Here is a 17936-nt window from a genome sequence, read left to right on the forward strand (position 1 = left end):
GGCGGGGCGGGGCGGGGCCGCGGGGTGTTTGGGTGTGGACGCCTCCACCTCTTTCGGGGGGAGTTTGAAAGAAAGGGGAGGAAGGACTGATAGATCAGATGATGGAGAGGATGCCCCGCGTTTGGAAAACGAGATGAGAACAAGCTGGGAAGGCTTAAGATGAGACGGAGTTAATGTCATTCACCCTTTATCCAGGCTAAAAACTTGTGTTTTCAGAAAAATGAGATTTATTTATTTCTCCTTCTCATTTGCCCAAAATAGTGTGCCAGCCGCTGGCTGTAGATATTTCCTGTCTTGGAAACCCCCAGCGCCATTCCGCTAGGCAGGCCTGTCCTCCTGTGACTCCCTTGCGAGTAACTGGAGGGCTGTATTGGATGTCTTCCCCGGAAAATGACTGCCCTTCCTAGCCACAGTAGCTCATCCAGAATACTAGGTCTTGTGGCGTTGGGGATAGTGGGATCATTGAAATAGCAATGACGTTTCCATCCGCCAATAACTTGAGTTGAACTGGCTTTTCAGAGATTGGCAGTTCCATCACTGGCTAGGAGGAAGCAGCTGGTGACTGGGCAGCTTCTGGAGCCAGATTTCTGTGTTCACTCTCTAGTCCATGAGCCAGTTACTTAAACTCCTGTGCCTGGATGTGCTGTTCTGTTGAATGGAAACGGTGATGGCGGGGTGGGGGGGCAGGATAAGGACTCTCCTGCCTCAGTCTCCCGAGTGCTGGGATTACAGGCATGTGCCACTACACCCAGCTGCAATGGCCATTTGCAACGGAGGATTTGTGGTGGCGTAAATGCATTGTTCGATGTAAAATTCGTAAAACAGTGCCTGGTACAGTTTAGGCCCCTTAGAGTTTAAGACCATAAGGCTCCTGAGCTAGGTTTGGTGGCCCATGCCTGTAATCCTAGCACTTGGAAAGCTGAGGCAGAGAACTGCAAAGTGGAGTCCAACCTGGGCAATTTAGGGACTTCTCTAGACTGTTTCAAAATAAATAAATAAATAAATAAAGGTCTGGGGATGTAGCTTAATGAAAAGGCCCTGGGTTCAATCCTCAGAGAAACAAGAGACCCTGAGGTGCTGAACTGGAAAGGAAGTTCCGCTGGGCACCACAAGGAAGGCAGGACTAGACTAGTATCTTCTAGCCTTGTCCTCTGAATTTGACCCGCTGGAGCCCTGCAGCTGAAGACAGACCTGAAGTCGGTAGCATTGACTCATATGAAACTGCCTTAATTGAAAAATTATTTTGAAAAAAAAATAAAGAAAACTAAGAGTATCAGAGAATACAACAGTTCTCTGCTTTTAAGCTGTTTTATGGGACTGTTCACCAATCTCCAAAGCAGCTCAGACCAGCAACTGTGCTGGACAGAGTGGCTTCCCAATCCCAGGAAGCAGGCTGCGGGGGAGCTAGAGGTCCTCTGGCCAAGCCTCACGGAGTGGGTGGGTTTTACCTGGTTTCCAGAGGGCCCCTGCTCCTGTGTCTTTTCTCCAGGAAAGAAACTTCACAGACTGCAAGGACTTTCACAGAATTCTGCATAGCCCCACAGAAGGCCCATTAGAATTTGGAAAGGTGAGCCTGTAGCTCAGGATTAGCATGGGGATATTAGGTAGCTGAGGGGAAGAAGACGGGCAACACTGCCCTCAATCCTTTTCCCAGTTCCCCACTGGTCTTGATCCTCTTGCTTTTTCCCTTAATATTTTATCATAAAAATTTTCAGAATTGAAAGATGGTAAACACCTGGGCTACTTCTCCAGCCATTTTTAAAGACAGTGTCTCACTGAGCTACCTAAGTCAATAACTTTCTTTTTTTAACTTTTATGTTTGTTTGTTTGTTTGTTTGTTGAGACAGAGTCTTGCTACATAGTTCAGGTTGGCCTTGAACTCACCATGTAGCCCAAGCTGGTCTTGAACATGCAGTGATCCTCTTTCCTCAGCCTCTCAAGTGCTGGGATTACAGTGGTGTGTCACCAAGCCCAGCTAAATCACTAATTTTGGATCCCCCAGGGTGAGCCTACAAAAGTGCTGGGATTATAGGCGTGCCCCGCCATACCATGCCCGCTGCTGCTGTGTTTCATTTGACTTACTCTGAATTGGTTTAAACACTTCTTGCCCTTTTTTAAAACATCACTGTGTATCTAGCTGCCTAAAGAAGTTTCTTGCATATATATGTGTGTGTGTGTGTGTATATATATATATATATATATATATATATACACACACACACACACACTAGGGCCTCCTTGTTGGCTGAATGAAGAGATACTGTGTCTCACTCAACACCCAAGTCCCATCCAGCAGAATGAAAGCAAGCAGGAAGGATTCATCATGATTATTGAATGAATAATGAGCAAATGGACACATATCAGAAGTAAGAAACAAGTATCATCATCTTCATCTTTTTGAAAGGAAAGGTGATGTGTCTTTGATCATAGTTAGGTGAAGGTTACTCTCACATCCCACTGTTTTGTTTTCCTGGCTGCTACGGTGGGAGTGTAGCCTCTCCCCCACCAAAACTCAGGGTGAAATTTAATTGTCAATGTAACAGCACTGAAAAGTCTTGGGACCTTGAGGAGGGGAGTGATCCATTCCTTACAGAGAGCACAATGTCCTTCCACGAGACTGGCTCCGGAGTTCAGCTTGTTAGAAGGCAGATCCAGCTTTCCCTGTCCCTCGCTCGCTTCCTTCCCCCTTTCCTGTGGGCTTGTCTCTTCCACATGTGTGTGCCCTTCACTCACATTCACCCCCGCGTTAGCCCACCCTAGTGCATCCTTGACGTTGCAGGGAAACTGTCTGCAACTAGTCCTGGGCAGCTCGCCTGTGCCTAGGTGAGCTTACTCCTTAGGTGAGCTGAGTCACTGCACAGCTCATTTCGAATGAGTAACGTTTCACGGATGTGTGAGGGCAGAGCCACGGAAGTGCTCTGAAAAGGATCGAAAGCTTTCTTGAGGAAGGTAAGGTCTCATTAGCAGAGGACGGACAGACACCCAGTGCCTCACAGCCCGCTGCCCGCTTCCCTCCCAGGCCTGTCTGAATTACTAAGAGGACTTTCAGCACCAGGGCCCCCACTAGGACTTCTGAATCCCCACTCCGCGCAGCCGGGCAAGGCACCAGTGCCGGGTCATCCTCTGGGGAGCCCGGTCACCAAATCCCACCGCAGGAGCTGTTCGGATCACACGAGAGCCTAGGGGTAACAATTACACTGCAGATTCTGAATGAAGTGATTTCGAGCTGCTGGCCTCCCCCTCCCGCTGAGAGGGGGAAAAAAAAAAACAAAAACACCAACTCCATACTTTTCATAAAACCCAGGGTGACAACAGATTCGAGGAAATGATGCTTGCTTGGTATGTGTGATACTCTGTTTTCCTTTAAACAGCTTTTGGGCCGGTTAAGTCGGGGCCTGGTTCACATTTGGGATGAAGTCAGCGTGAGTGTGCAGTGGCAGCTGGGGCCAAGGCACAGTGAGAGAATTGCCGCGGACGCTCCTTTGTCAGCCTTCTCTTCGGTTCTGAACTAGGCAAGGAACGGCACACTTTGCATCCGACTGAAATTTTCCAGCTGCTTTTTGAACTGTGCTCAGTTCTCTCCTCGCTTACCTCACTGCGAACCAGAACAGATACCATCACACTTCAGCCTCTGTCTGGCGCATTCTCTCTGCATGCTGCCTTTCCAACTACCTTCCATCCACCTCGGGTCCGTCTGCAGTGGCTTTGGCGGGTGGCGAGTGCTGTTTCACAAAGATGTCCCCGCGATGTTAAAGCTCTCTCAACAGTCACTTTCTCGGACACTCGCAGGCAACCCAGGGGAGTGCAGCGTCAGACCAGCTGCAGGGAGGCGGAGGCGGCTGCAAATGCAAGGCTAGGGCTCCACCCCAGAAGCGGTGAATCAGGGACTCTGCCCAGCGGCCTCCGGAGACGTGGCTCTCAGGAGCTTTCTCGGAGATCCTAGGACCCTACGCCCCGCCCCAGGTCTGGGAAACACTCGTCGAGGGTCTAATTTTGTAATCTTCCACGGGATATTTAATTTCTAGAGACCTCAGGTTCTCCAACTGCCAAGGGTTGGCAGCGGGGCTGTGAAGATGAGGAGCGCATGAGAGCACAGGGGAGTTGTTAACTATCGGGGCCCTTCTGCTCCTCTGTTTCCCAGCAGCTCTCCGGTTTATCACAGAAATCCATCCTTGGGGCGAGGGAGGTTCCAAAAGTAAAGAACACCTAATCTCCAGAGGAGCTTTCTAAGAAAAATTGAGACAATGTCCAACCATAAAGAGATGATAAAGGTTTGAGGAGATAAATATAGGGGTGATAGTCAAAAGTTATGGCGAATATTTAAATTTTATAAGCCTCTTACAGTAAGACACGTTGCCAAGAATTATGGGGTATATTTGAAGTGAGGGGGATATTTTGAGTATTTTGAGGAGGATTAGTGGCGATGTGTTCTTACTATAATTTTTAATTTAAATATTCATCATATTTTTATCATTAATCTTTAAGATACATATGATTTCAACATTATACAACACTGACATGTATCAAATATTATGTGGCACTTCATTCATGTGTACAAGTCTTATGTTTCTATGTTATCAGTTAAATATTTTTTTTCTTTGGGGGAGTGGGAATCAAACTCAGTGACACTCTGTTCCTGAGCTGTGTCATCAGCCTGTTTAATTTCTTATTTTGAGACAGGGCCTTGCTAAATTACCCAGGTTGAGCAGGATGTGGAGGCACACACTTAATCCCAGGGTCTGGGAGGCTGAGGCAGGAGGATTGTGAGTTTGTGGGCAGCCTCGACTATAAAGAGAGAGACCCTGTGTCAAAAAAGAAAAAAAAGAAAAAAGTTGCCCAGACTGGCTTGGAACTTGCTATCCTTCTTCCTCAGGCTTCTGCATAGCTGAGATTACTGATATGTGCCTCCATGTCCAGCAGTAAATAAATTTTTAAAAGTAATGCCCAGAGTACAGAAATCTATAGAATCAGAAGTAGATTCCTGGTTGCTTCCACTAGAGAGGGTGGGGGGAGAACAGGGGAGTGATTGTTAATGGGCCCAGAATTTGGGGGGATGAGGGATATGTTCTAAAGCTGATTGTACGGATGGTTGTATGATTTAAATTGGTGAATGATATGGTCTATCAATTAGATATCCACAAATCTTTTCAAAAATAGATGTCAGCCAATTCAGGGCATGGTGGCACACACCTATAATCCCAGCACTCAGGAGGCTGAGGCCGGAGGATCGCCATGAGTTCGAGGCCAGCCTGGGCTGCATAGTGAGCTCAAGGCCACGGTGAACAACCTGGTGAGACCCTGTCTCACAAAACGTTTTTAAAAAAATGGATGTTGACCAGCAGGCTAGAAGGAAAAGAGATTTTTAGGAATTGGAAACAAAAATGGACAAAAGCATGGACAAATTCAATTTTAAATTGAGCACAATGTCAGAGAGTTCTGCAGACTATATAACATTATGCAAGGGCAATTAGTTAATTTTGTTGAATTCAGTATACATCCTCCCTCAAAAAAACAAGATCACACAGGGGCCCTTTACCTTTTAGTTGATCCACCTTCATTGAGTCTTTCATGCTGTGGGCACTTATGAGACACTGAAAATGTAACATACAGAATTTATGGAAGGGGGTTTATTTGTTAACTTGAGAGTGTATGCTAGGCATATTCCTTAACACCAAACTACATCTCCAGCCCTACAAATTATAGTTTTGTACAGACTTCCTGGTTTTTCTCCTTCCCAAACGAGGCTACTTTCTAATGCGATTACACTAAAACCAGCTGAGTTATTCAAGGACTCAGCTGTCTTGCCCAGTGAGCTACCTGCCCTCAGCAATATCAGACCCACCATCTCTCTTTTGTTCATTATAGTCTAGGCGAAGGCTCTACCACTGCACTCTGCCCTCAGCCTGTTCCTTATATTCTAAACCAGTGGTTCCCAACCTGTTTGGCACCAACGTCCCAGTCTCATGGGGTGGGTGGATGGGTGGGTGGAGGCCCTGGTTGGTCTCATAAGGATCGGGCAACCTAGATCCCTCAAGTGCGTGGCTCGAAGTAGGGTTCAGGCTGCTCCGAGAACCTGATGCCACTGCTAACCTGAGGTGGTGGAGCTCAGGCAGTGATGGGAGCCATGGGGAGCAGCTGTGAATACAGATGAAGCTTCCCTCACCAGTGGTCACCAGCTGTCACTCACTCCCTGCTATGAGGTCCGGTGTCTTGCAGGACTTGCCTGGTATCTGTCCATGGCCCAGGAGCTGAGGACGCCTATGATCTAACTGCTCAGCTTCTTCCTATTAGCTGCTCATATCCCAGACCTGTACCTACCCTCTGTCTCTTTTCCTACTTCCAGAACTAAAATCCTTCTTATCTCACTTTTCCACAGTGACTCCCTTCACCTTCTCCAGTTAGCTCTAGAGTCATCTTCTCTACAAATAACCCACCTCTGCCTCTTCCCTCCCAACCTGGGGCTGATGCATTTCCCATCACACCATAATCATAATGGATGCATTCTACTTGGGGATACAGGTCTGGGACTAGGGTGAGACAAGACAAATGCCTAGGATGCAAAAATTAGGGAGGAGCTCACTCTTGGTTGAGCAAGTACAAGGGCAGAATGTACCTCAAAAGGGAGGAGCTCCTTTAATGTCATATTTTAGGGACCTCCCTGCTTCAGCCTACTCCCAGTCCAGTGACAGTTTAAAAACAAAAGAAGCAGAAGATGCTACCGCTGTGGCATGGGGTTACACTTAGTCTGTTGACTTGGCTTGGAACTGGGCATCCAAGGATACTAGGATTGACTGTCTTGTGGTGGCTGCTGACTGGTGGAGGCCAAATGAGATTACCAGAATCAACAGATTAGTTTTTGCTCATTCATGGAATCTTACCAAAAAGTTATTTTGGCAAAAAAAAAAAAGAAGAAGAAAGAAATTTTATTTTGGTTTTTAGAGACAGGGTCTTGCTGTTTAGTTCAGGTTGGCCTTGAATTCACTGTGTAGCCCAGGCTGCCCTCAAACTCAGGGTGATCCTCCTTTCTCAGCCTCCTCAGTGCTGGGATTACAAATATATACCACTACACCTGGATCTTTTGTAGGTTTTTGTTCTGTTTTGTTTGATTTTTTTTTAGATGGTGTAGTTATGGCTTGTGTCTAGATGTCCCCCCAAAGCCTCATGTAGTCATTGGCAGGGCTTTTCAGATACGGCTGGATCTAGAGAATATGAGGCTGGGATCAAGGATGTGTGATTACTAAATTAGTCCATTGATTGGTTTGGCGCAGCTCTGGAGAGGATTAAGGGTGCCCCACCCTGGGTATGAATGCTACCTGCCCTAAGGGTAAGAATGTAATATAAGGGACAGAGGGGTTATGGTTTGTTGCTCCCTTGGCACCTTGCTGCCTTCTGCCTGCCATGGACTGTTTCTCCTCTGCAGTGCCCCTCTGCCAAGCCACCCTGCCTTGTAGCCAACTATGAACTGAAAACTCTGTGAACTTTGAGCCAAAATAAAGCTTTCCTCTAACTTTGGATTTTGTCTCAGCAATGAGAAAAGTAACCAAGATGAGGCGTCTATGTTGCCCAGGCTGGTCTTCCAGCTATTATAAACACACAATGCGTTGTCATTGTCTATGGTTACACAACTGTACTAAAACTTAACTCCTACAAGGCCAGGCATGGTGGCACACCCCTGTAATCCCAGCAGTCTGGAGGCTGAGGCAGGAGGATTGCTGTGAGTTCAAGACCAGCCTGGGCTACATAGTGAGTTCCAGGTCAGTCTCAACTACATAGTGAGACCCTGTCTCAAGAAAACCAAAATAAATAAATAATAAAAATAAATCTTAACTCCTATTGAACAACGTGTGTGTGTGTGTGTGTGTGTGAGAGAGAGAGAGAGAGAGAGAGAGAGAGAGAGAGAGAGAGAGAGATGTTGGAATTTAACTCTGGTCCTTCAGACTAAGCCACATCCACAGCCCTTTTTCAATTTTTATTTTGAGATAGGATCTTGCTAAATTGCCTAGGCTGGGCTTCAATTTGCTATCCTCCTGCCTCAGCCTCCAAAGCCCTAGGATTACAGATATGTGCCACCACCATTTTTATATTTCATGTACAAATTGAGTGTTACAGCTAAAGACGCTTCCTGTGTGGAAAGCTTGGTTGCTGATGAGTTTTGGGGAAGGGATGAAACCAGGAGGACTCTAAGGAGTGGATTGAGTCATTGATGGGATCATGCTTTGAGGACATTATTGGGAGCCATGGCAACAGGAGGCAAGGCCTGGCTGTGGGGAGCGCATCATGAGCAGCAGTTTCCAGCTGGCTCCCTGCGGCTCCCTCCCTTTCTCACTGTTTGCTGGCTGCTTTGCCAGACCCTTCCACCACCATCAAAGTCTCCACAAGCCTGAAGCCATGGACTGAAATCTTTGAAACTCTGAGCTAAAATGAGCTTCTTCTCCTTCTCTAAATTGTGTTTCTCGGGTTTTGACACAACACCAAAGAGCAAAAGAGGTCCAGGGATTTAATTCAGTGGTTATGTCACCTGCCTCACAAGCACAGGGTCCCAAGTTCAATCCCTGGTACCAAAAAACCATACAAAAAAACCCCACAAAAAACAACAAAAAGCAAAAGATAAAATGAGTATCATGCAGTACTTTCTAACTGTACGTGGCTTACTTCATTTGCCCTTCACTCCACTGCTGTCATTGAAAATGATGGGAATTCATTCTTTTTCACGGGTGTGTAGTATTTCAACGTATATGCCTACCATGCTGTCCTTTTCCAGTCCTCTGTTAATGGACACTTACTTCTCTTGGCTATTGTGAAAAGTGCTAAACACATTGTGTGTGTCGGGGGGGTTACCAGGGATCGACTCAGGCCCTTGTGCTTGCAAGGCAGGCAGCAGAACTGAACCAGATCCCCAGCCCACTAAGCACATTTTTAACAAGCTGAATTCAGCAATGCACAAAAAGGATAATATATTGCAACCAAAGGTTTTCTTCTTTTTCCTTTAAAGTCAGTTTAGTATTTGAAAAATCTGTACTTTGAATAACTTAGATCTGGACATAATCTATGAGTAGTGAGCAGTACAGCTTTAGCTATGGACAAGTGCTGTGGTAAGAAGAGGGGAAGAAACCCTTCTGCGTTCCTTAATACGAAAAGGACCCTTTCTCCAACTACCCGCAACAGCGTGTCCCAGAGTGTGCTCCTTGGAACGATGGTCCTAAGAGAAAAGAAAGATACCGGGAAGAAATAAGTTTGGAAAACCTGCAGATCACTCTCCCTTTCCATTTTGACTTCTCACAGAAAGCCACACTACACACTGGCGTGTTCACAGCCTAGAAAATACTGCGGTAAAGACACTTATTTGTTTAGACCTGGCCTTTAGCCAAGCGCAGAAGCACACGCCTGTGATCCCGGTACTGGCAGTCTGCAGCAGGAAGATCGCAAGTCCAAGAACAAGCTGAGCAACTGAGCAACTTAGCTAGGCCCTGTCACAAAACTTTTTAAAAATATTAAAAATGGCTGAGGATGTAGCTCAGTGTAAAGACCCTGGGTTCAGAGCTGAGTACTGGAAACGATGATGATGATATAAAATATGAAAAATAAATAAGCCAGTGTTTTACCAAACCATAGAATCTTTCTGAAGAGGCGAGCTGAACATGCTCTCTCCTTTCCCGGGTTTAAGTAGTGACTTCTTCAAGTCTCTTTCCCATAGAAGGAATGCAGGAGGGACTGACTTTTTCTGGGGTGTGGTCCTGTTATTGGCTGTCTCTGAACTCACAGCAGAGTGCTGGGATTATAGGCAGGCACCATTACTCCCGGCCAAGGACTGTCTTTTTAAAATAACATTTTACCTTTTTTTTTTGAAATAAGGATAGCGATGTAGTTGAATTCAAGGGTTGTGGTTTTGAATCCACTGTGTAACTCAGGCTGGCCTTGAACTCGTGATGATCCTCCTGCCTCAGCCTCTCCAGTGCTGGGATGACAGACGTGTGTCATTATGCTTGGCTAGCTTGGATTTTTGAAAATTGGGGATTTTTGAACAAGTCACATCTACAGCTCTCCTTCTTTCCTTCTGTCTTCCTTCTTTTCTTCCTTTAATTGTTTTTTCTGTTTTTTGAGACAGGGTCTCATTATTAGTTCAAGCTGGCTGTGAACTCACTATGTAGCCCAGGCTGGGCTTAAACTCTCAGTGATCCCCCTGCCTCAGCCTCCCAAGTGCTTGGATTTCAGGTGTGGGCCACTATACCTGCCCAGCTCTCTTTTATTTAAAAAATAATAGTTAAGTATTAACATGTTTAAATTCTCCATTTTTTGACTTAAAAATTAGATACATTCAAACATCTCTGTGCCTTATAACCAAGGAGACTACTTGCCAAATGGTTTAATATTTCCTAGTAGCTGGGGGAGCTGCCTCTTTTGTGTTGTGTAGTAATTGGTCCACAGCCCAGCATGTTCTCCACGTGCTGTGCGGAGGTGGCCCGGGTCTACGTGCTCTGGCTGAGCCACGGTTCACAGGGGCACCTGGCTGTATGCACTGCTGAGGGACACAGCTGGCCACACATACAAAGGGCTTTTGTGTATTTGAGAGCATGAGGCTTCACTGGAGTCTGGGTTGAGTACTTTTTCTATTACGCCTTATGGCTTTGACTTTTAATTCTCCACTACACATGTACTATAGGGTTATAGACAAGTTAGAAACTCTGAATAACAGAAAAATGAGAGAGGATTACCTTTAAGGCTGAAGTTAGAGGCAACGGCTGCACCATTAACACTTTGGCATAGGACAACCTGAGGTTTCCTTTTCCTTGCTCCTATTTTTTTGGGGGGACCATATATTTGCAAGTATACAACTTGTTTAATATACACATAGGGATTATCAAGATGTTTAAAATGCATCCATACACACATACATAGAGACAGTCACATTTCATTGAGAGTGAAGCCAAATATGTTAGAGATTTAAGGCAAAAAATATATCTAATATATTTTCAAATATATTAATCTAATCTAATATATCTAATGAAAGCCAGTAGTACTAATGATTATTATTATTAATTATTTTCTGGTACCAGGGATTGAACTCGGGACCTTGCACTTGCCAGGCAGGCACGGTACCACTGAGCTAAATCCCCAGCCCCCGCTACTAGTGATTATTAAAAAGATATCAGTAATGTAGCTTTCCATTCCCTCAAATACATATTCTTTTTTTTGCAGTACCAAGGATCAAACTCAGGACCTTGCATTTGCAAGGCAGGTGCAGCGCCACTGAGCTAAATCCCCAGGTGCTCAGATGCATTTTCTTCTCTCTACAACCTAGCCAGGGGGTAGTCTGAGGCTGGAGTAACAATAATAGTAACACCTATAATAACACATCATATGTGTAAAGAAACTTATTTACCAACCTTCACCAACTCCTTCCCAACTACTATCTGTAGAATAAATGAGATCTTTGATCATTTCATTGAAAATGAACATTTAAAACTGGAGCCTCCCTGATACTGCACTAGATCACTGCCTACTGACTTTTCTAAAATTCTTTGAAATACGGAAGATCTAGACCAAAGAAATTGAACACTGTTTGACTCTAAAAAGCATCCAAGAGTGGGGGATGGTGGTGCCCACCTATAATCCCAACACTCAGGAGCCTGAGACAGGAGGATCACTGCAAGTTCGAGACCAGCCTGAGCTACATAGTGAGTTCTAGGTCAGTCTCAACTATATAGTGAGACCCTGTCTCAAAAAAAAAAAAAAAAGCATCCAATCTGGCCTAAGTCTATAAAGTGGGTGTCACAGATGGTTGATAATTATTATACAAAAGTCAAATCCTGAGGAAAAGTAAAATCCAATTATTAAACTGTTTCGAGCTGTTTGTTACATGAATCTCATAAAACAAACTGTTAACATTAATTTTGCTTTTATAAAATCTTTTATGTTTCAAATTCCATCTGAATAGGAGGACAGTCATCAAGGTTTCTCAGTTCTTAGATAATTTCCTGAACTTCATATTTTAAAATTGCATTATCTTTTTAAAGTATTTTATTTATCAGATGGGTATGGTGGCTCATGTCTGTAATCCTAGCACTCTGGAGGCTGGAGAAGGAGGATCACTTCAAGTTTGAGGCCAGCCTGAGCTATGTAGGGAGATCCTGTCTCAAAAATTTTTTTTTATCTATCTAAAATAAATATAGGGGGAAAAATGTAACTCCCAGCCTACTAGATGTCAGATATGCCGAGTTCGTGTTCAGTGGAGCTTAAGAGTAGGAAAATTTATTGGGGAAGTAGAAATGGAGAATACAAATAGCTCCTGAGAGATAGGAGGGGTCCCGAATGAGTTGCCAAAGAGCCTACTTCTCTGAGAAAGTTTGACAGAGCAAAATCATGAGGAACAGATACTGTGGATGTCAAACTATATTCAGACAATACAATTACAAGAGTAGCCACTTAGCTGGTGGCACAGTCCTGTAATCGCAGCAGTCAGAAGGCTGAGGCAGGAGGATTGCTGAAAGTTTGAGCCAGTCTGGGCTACACAGCGAGTTCAGGGCCATCTTGAACTACAAAGCGAGACCGTGTCTCAGTCCCTCTCCCCAGAGAGCCACTTAGCTAATACTGATGCAATAGTAGCAAGAACACATGGATGATGTTGGTAACCTTGGTCAAGAATCTATAGTTGGAATCTCAGTCTTTGTGGATGAGAGAAGCTGGCCCCCCTAAGGAGATGATGTTCGTGTAAGGGGAAATCCCAAGCATCCTTAGGGAAATGTGTAAATCTGGCCATTGTGACTTCTCCTTTTCTGATGCCTCTCCAGCCAGCTTCTGGTGAGTCCTCATCCTCTTCACTGACTCCTGGCTGCCTAGAACATTTCTACCCAACCGAACCGTCCATAATTAAAGGGGAGTCTGTAAATTAAAGATCTTGTGTCATTTAGTCCGGGGAATAAGCTCAGTCGTTCCACTGCGTGTCTCACAGTCGCAAGGTCCTGCGTTCAATCCCCGGTAATGAAAAAAAAAAAAGAGATTAGAGCCTCCATCCTGGGGATATGACAAGAAATTTTTTGAAAGGTACATTATGGAGGGTATGCAACACCCACGATTATTTTTTAGAAATATTTCTATTGATGAATTAATTTTAGGAGTTTCATTATATTAAACAATGTATACCTAACAGGAAAATAAAATATCAATGAAGTAAAATATCAAATTTTTAATATGATGATGAGTGTTTAGAATAAACTTAACATTTTCAACGTCAACTGCTTACCCAATCTAAAAATAAGCCAAGGATTTAGCTCTGTGGCTCCACGCCTGCCTTGCAAGTGCAAGGTCCTGAGTTCAAGCCACGGTACGGAAAATAAAATAAAATAAATAAATATAAATAAAAATAATAGCAGAATTCAATTCCCACGTGAACAACAATGAAAATACAAATAAAACTCTACCACAAAAATAACCTTTACTTCAATTGTCACTCCTAAGGCAGTTTTCACACATGAGAGCAGCCTGTTCCCTACTCAGGTCTCGCTTACTCTGACGGCACATGTGATTCCCTGTCTTCTTCAGTAAGATGTGCTGGCCATCTTGCTGGTCCAAGGAGGCTCTTGTGACATTTCACCTGCCTGTTCACCGGTCTGCTCCAGGATTCTTTTGCAGAGTCCTTTTCGGCAAATACACACTGATTTCCCTCTGTTGTAACCGATCGTTTATCAAGTCCGGTCCCCATCCTCTAAGAAAATTTCTCCATGATGTTTTGTGCTTGTTATGTTCATTGTAAACTGTGAAACTGTGCCTGACATGTTCAGGATGGAGTACAGCACAGCCCTTGCCCGGCGCTTTGGGTCTCCTGTGACGTCATAGTTACTGCATAACTCGCTAACAACATCTACCCTGCTTTTTGTTTTGTTATGAAATTGTGACCATTTCTAGCTTCATTTGAGTTGAGAGAGAATTCACTATCAATCCTTTTTGGCTTGTTTGCTTTGAGACAGGGTCTCACTCTGTAGTCCCTGGCTACCCTTAAACTCGCTGTGTAGCACAGGCTGACCTTGGATTCACAGGATCCTCCTGCCTCAGCCTTCAGAGTACTGGGGTTATAGGTGTGTACCACCCATCGGCCTTACCATCAATCTTACCGTCATGCTGTAATGTTGACAGTATTGATATTGCTTTGTTTTTCTTCACCATACAGGAGGCCTATGTGTCTTTCTGAAATCCGAAAGTGGTACTATACCTTCCTCTATTCTGCACTTCAACATTTTTTTCAGGAATCCCAGCTCCGTTCTTGCCAATAGTTGCTGTGCCGGTCAGCTGGTGTTCGTTCAGCAAATGTAACATCAATGGTAGCTAGTGAACCACTTGTCGAATGTGACATTTGGGTTACTTTTTTGTTATTTTGTTTATTTATTTTTAATCTTTATTTATGGTCACTTTTTGAAATAGGTGCAGTAAGACTGTTCACAAAGCCACATGGTTATTCCTGCGTGAAGAAAGATCTGGTGGCTGAGTTCCAGGATACATTTCTAAATCCAAGGTGTAAGATGTCTTTGCATATCCTACCTGGAAGGTTTATTTGGGGTATATCGCCAAAAGTTCAACAGGCACAGAAGGATGCAAGTTGTTGTCAGCTGTCATGTATTTGGATGGTAAATCGCTGGGGTTTGAAACAAACCCTTCAAAAATAAATAGTAGCCGAATTGTCAGATTTGGGGGGGGCAGGTCTTTTTGTCATGAAAACGTAGGCAATTGTGAAAGAAACCAAGTCCCTTGAGTGTCATATCATTCTAAAAATCTCAATGCCACCTCTGTCACTTCTCCATAAGTAGTCCCTTCTCTCTCTCTCTCTCTCTCTCTCTCTTTCTCTCTCTCTCTCTCTCTATTTCTTTCTTGGTACCAGGGATCAAACTTGGGTTCTTGCACTTGCTAGGCAGGTGGCGGCACCACTGAGCTAAATCCCCAGCCTCCCTTTTTTTTTTTATTTTGTTTTGTTTTTTGGAGACAGGGTCTCACTCACTACATAGCCCAGGCTGGTCTCGAACTCACAGGGGTCCTCCTGCCTCAGCCTCGAGGGCTGGGATTACAGCCATGGGCAACCATGCCCGGCCTAATAACTCCTTTAGATTCTGACAATTTAGAATGATAAAGCCCTGCTGTGAAGGGTTTTAGTTCAAGTGAAATGTCATGATAAATATATTTTTGAGGATTATTATTGGTGCATATAGAACGTTTTACTTGTATTCGTTATCAGTGTATTTGAAAAGGTCTTGTAGTATATCTTACATCACAATTTCCAACATGAAACGCGGAGTTGGCATTCCTTCTAGTAGGAACCTGTAACATTTTCCGCCCTAGGCCTAACATTGGATCATTCAGGTATACGTGACCATTTTGATTAGTCAGATGTTTACTCACGTTTCCATTTTCTTCCTCGTCTGAGTCAAGGTCTCCCTTCTTTACTTCTCTGTCATCCCTTGCTGACTTCAGCTCACACGATCCAAGTCATCATAGGTAGCAGAGTCACCCGATGACTCACTTTCAACCTCCTCCCAAAGTTGTAAAAGCGGATTTTCATGAGACATTGTTCTGAATCGCACTGATTTTGTACCTGACGGGTAAAACAGGAGTAGGAGGAAACATTCCCCATTCAAAAGAATCAAATTAAGTCACTGAAAAAAAAAAAAAAAAAAGCAAGCTACAACAGGAGTAACCCAGGAGCTGGGGATTTAGCTCGGTGGTTCCGCTGCCTGCTTCACCAGCACAAAGACCCAAGTTTGATCCCTGGTAAAAAAAAAGAAAAAAAAAAAACAAACAAATAAATGACTAGAAACAGACTTTTAAATATCTGACAAAGCAGTTAATTGTGACAACAAAAACTTAATCTTGAGAAAAAATGAGATCCTTCTGGGCCAGGGATTTAACTCAGTGGTTCTGCCACCTGCCTCACAAACACATAGTCCCGAGTTTGATCCCTAGTACCAAAAAAAAAAAAAAAAAAGAGAGAGAGAGAGATCCTCCTGCCTCAGCCTCCCAAGAACTGTGATTACAGGTGTTGCCACAAGCGCCAGTGAGATTGTTTTTTTTAAGAGCTCAGAAATAAACTTAACATATATGGTCATTATTTTTTTCTTCTTAATAGTGGTAAAAAAAACAACATAGAAATTTATTAACTTGTGTGTGTGTTAGGCCTTTGTACTGAGCTATATCCCTACTTCTATTATTTTAAAATTTCATTTATTTTTATTTATGTACTTTTATTTTGCTATATTTGTAGTACTGGGTAAATCCAGGACCTTCACACTGAGCCACATTCTCAGTGATTTTTTTTTTTGGAGACAAGTCTCACCAGGTTGCTCAAGCTAGTGTTTTTCTTTGAATAAAATAAAATTTTATAACAAAATAGTAAGAGATTAACAATAGTTAATATATTATATCATTATCTTCAAAGTAGTTACTCAGAGACAAAAAAAAAAAGATTCTTTCTTACAAAGAAACAAACAGAACTAGAACACTGAACCAACGTAACCTTTTATTTTTTTGTACCGCGGATCAAACTCAGGTCCTTGCACCTGCGAGGCAGGCGGCAGAACCACTGAGCTAAATCCCTGGCCCCTAACGTAACCATTTTTAATTATCAAGTATTTTTACACTGTTGGGAAGCAGATCTCAGAACTTTTTCACTGTACAAAACACATTCTGTACCTGTTAAACAACAACTCCCTTCTCCCTCTTCCCCTATCCCCTGGTAACCACCTCTGTTAAGTACATTTTATACCTCCTCTAAGTAGAATCTGAATCATATAGTACTTTGTTTTTTTTTTTGGTGCTGGATATTGGACTGAGGGTCTTGTGTTTGTTAGGCAACTGCTCTACGACTGAGCTGTAATCCTACTCCTTTTTTATTTTGAGACAGGATCACAGTAAATTGGCCAGATTGGTCTTGAACTTGTGGTCTTCCTGACTCAGCCTCCTGAGTAGCTGGGATTGTCGGCATGCGGATGTGCCACCACACTTGGCCCTTGACATGCTCTACTGGCCATTTGCATATGATCTTTGGAGAAATGTCCATCTACCTCCTTTGCCAATTTTTTATTTATTCACTTGTTCATTTTTATGTGGTGCTGGGGGTCAAAGCTAGGCAAACAGCTGTCCTACTAAGCTACACCTCAGCCCTGCTAAATTCTTTGTTTTGTTTTGTTTTCTGTTTTTTGAGACAGGATCTCACACTATGTAGTTCAGGCTGACCTTGAACTCACTACGTCCAAGTTGGTCTCAAACTCCCAGGGGTCTGGCTATCCTCCTGCCTCAGCTTCCCAAGTGCAAGGATTACAGGCATGCATACCATACCCAGTTCCAAATTCTTTTTTTGTTTGTTTTTTGTGTTTTGAGACAGGGTCTCACTACGTAGTTGAGACTGACCTGGAACTCACTACATAGCCCAGACTGGTCTCAAACTCACAGTGATCCTCCTGCCTCAGACTCCTGAGTGCTGGGATTAAAGGCGTGTGTCACCATGCCCAGACTTTATTTATTTTTTGTACCAGGATCGAATTTGGGCCAAATTCTTAATGGGACTAATTTTGTTTCTAAATGGTAGTTCTTTGTAGATTGCAAAAATTAACCCTTTATTATATACATGATTTACCAAAATTCTCTCCCATTCTGTATGTTGATATTTCACTCTGTGGTATCCTTTAAACAAACAAAAGTTTTAAAGTCAGATGTAATTCTATTTGTCTGTTTGTGCTTTTGTTGCCCGTACTTCTGAGGTCATATCCAAGGAATCATTGCTAAATTGAATGTCATGATACTTATTTTCTTCTACGAGTGTTGTTATAGTTTATATCTCCGTGCCCCCCCAAAACCTCATGAGCTCATAGGCAGGGCTTTTGGGCGGTGGCTAGATCATGGGTGTGTGATACTGGACTGTGTGTGTGCCGGCTGGATCAGACCACTAACTGGTTGAC

The sequence above is a fragment of the Fukomys damarensis genome, unplaced genomic scaffold, assembly GCF_012274545.1.
Source record: "Fukomys damarensis isolate Sample0158 unplaced genomic scaffold, DMR_v1.0_HiC HiC_scaffold_19, whole genome shotgun sequence".
Classification (NCBI taxonomy): domain Eukaryota; kingdom Metazoa; phylum Chordata; class Mammalia; order Rodentia; family Bathyergidae; genus Fukomys; species Fukomys damarensis.